Source organism: Chrysochloris asiatica, unplaced genomic scaffold (assembly GCF_000296735.1).
Source record: "Chrysochloris asiatica unplaced genomic scaffold, ChrAsi1.0 scaffold00079, whole genome shotgun sequence".
In the NCBI taxonomy this organism is placed as follows: Eukaryota; Metazoa; Chordata; class Mammalia; order Afrosoricida; family Chrysochloridae; genus Chrysochloris; species Chrysochloris asiatica.
Window position 1 is genome coordinate 10,717,336 of NW_006408597.1, and position 2,359 is coordinate 10,719,694.

A 2,359-nucleotide genomic window follows, 5' to 3' on the forward strand; every position below is an offset into this window, starting at 1 on the left:
CCTGTTGTCCGCTCTCCCTCTGAAACATCTAAGGATCAACCAGACCCTTCAGTTTGACAGAACAAAAGGCACTTGAATAAAAAGGAGACCTCAGGATCATAATAAAGGCAGGGACAGAGAACCAGTCGACTTGCTTTACTTTCATTATTTTACTTAATCCTTACCGGAACCCCGCCGAGCTATTCTTATTCCTGTTTTCGAGAAGAGATCAGGAAATGGGCAAGTGGCTGAGCTAGGCTTTGAACCTCAATTTAATTCTAAAGCCCTTGCTCGAAACCTTGAATGCCAGCAGAATCAGACTTTCCGGTAACTGTAGAAGGTGATTCCTTTTTTGGGATATATTAACTATATATATATGTATATATATCCATTCATTGATATATAAGCACAGTACTGGGATAGAAACGCATTTACTGTTGAGGGCTTGCCGCAGGTGGTCCTATTGTTGTGCTTTGCTCCCATAAACCCTTTTAATCCAGAAACTAGCCCTAAAGCGGAAGTTATTTTTAACCCTATTTACTTAACCTCAGGAGGAAACTGAGGTTTAGAGAATTATCTTGTGCGAAGTCACACAATGAGGAAGGGGCAGGGCCAGGAATGGAGCACAAGCAAGCCGACTAGAACCTGCTCTAACATGAGCATTCCTTCAAGCCTTTGCAGCTGTTGGTAATTCTTTGTATTTCTTAGGGAACAAGGTTTGGTTACACAGAGAAAAGAAAAATGTCCTGTAGCATCCACTGGGTATTCTCACACATCGCATCAGCATTGGTGTACTTCTCAAACTGGGGTCCTTAACCTGCCCAGGTCAGGAAAGGCAAAGTCTATGGACGTTTTTTTAAAGCGTGTGCTTGGTTCTCGTGACCGCCTTCTCGTTCCTCCCTCCGTTGCGCGTCCTCAAGCTTCTTCCGGCTCCTCCCTCCCTCTGGTTCCTCCGGCTCCTCCGGCACTCGTTGCCTAGCTTTCCCGCCTGCGTTCCAGCAGCTGTTGCCACCTTGACTCTGCCACCTTGCACTCTGCCATGCCCAACATCGTGCTCTTCAGCGGCTCCTCGCACCACGACCTGTCCCAGCGCGTAGCCGACCGGCTAGGCCTGGAGCTGGGCAAGGTGGTCACCAAGAAGTTCAGCAACCAGGAGACCAGCGTGGAGATCGGTGAGAGCGTGAGAGGGGAGGATGTCTACATCATTCAGAGTGGCTGTGGGGAAATCAATGACAACCTGATGGAGCTCCTCATCATGATCAACGCCTGCAAAACCGCATCCTCGTCCAGGGTGACGGCCGTCATCCCGTGTTTCCCCTACGCCCGCCAAGATAAGAAAGACAAGAGCCGTGCTCCCATTTCTGCAAAACTTGTGGCCAACATGCTCTCGGTGGCTGGGGCGGACCACATCATCACCATGGACCTGCATGCCTCGCAGATTCAGGGCTTTTTCGACATCCCGGTGGACAACTTATACGCGGAGCCTGCGGTCCTGCAATGGATCCGGGGGAACATCACCGAGTGGAGGAACTGCATCATCGTCTCCCCGGATGCGGGCGGCGCCAAAAGGGTGACATCCATTGCCGACAGGTTGAATGTGGAGTTCGCTTTGATTCACAAAGAGAGGAAGAAGGCAAATGAAGTGGACCGGATGGTTCTGGTGGGTGACGTGAAGGGCCGTGTGGCCATCCTGGTGGATGACATGGCTGACACCTGCGGCACAATATGCCACGCTGTAGACAAGCTGCTCTTGGCTGGAGCCACCAAAGTCTACGCGATCCTGACGCATGGAATCTTGTCCGGGCCAGCCATTTCCAGAATCAATAATGCTGCCTTTGAGGCCGTGGTTGTCACAAACACAATTCCACAAGAGGACAAAATGAAACTCTGCTCTAAGATTCAGGTTATCGACATTTCCATGATACTGGCGGAGGCCATCCGTAGGACACACAATGGTGAATCTGTGTCTTACCTGTTCAGCCATGTTCCCTTATAACTCGGTTGTGACGTGTCCAACAAACCCACTCTGACGTTATTTTCAGTCTGTCTGTTTCTGTCCCTCCACCTCAAGTAGAACTAACAATGATAGGATAATGAATAGTGAAAAACATCAGATCTTTGTATTCTCAGAGATTCCTACCCTCCCTCCCCCATTGTGACCACGCATTTCCGTGTTTTCGAAGGGCGGAAGGGCGGTGGTTATTTGATTTTCAAGTGGGAGAAATCTGTGTCGCCTTGACTTGTTCAAGGCCACAAGATTTCAAGTATATAATTTCATTGTTGGAACTCATAATTTATATTTTCCAGGGTTGCCAAAGGTGACTTCTGATTAAAGGCGCTCATGTTAATATCCGGCAAAAACTCGTGTAGAAAGACTGTT

General features: G+C 49.0%; 1 pseudogene; it reads left to right on the top strand.

Annotated features, from left to right (window-relative positions):
• The first annotated feature begins 1,018 nt into the window (after window positions 1-1,018).
• On the top strand, window positions 1,019-1,975 carry LOC102817657 (annotated as a pseudogene).
• The last annotated feature ends 384 nt before the right edge of the window (window positions 1,976-2,359 follow it).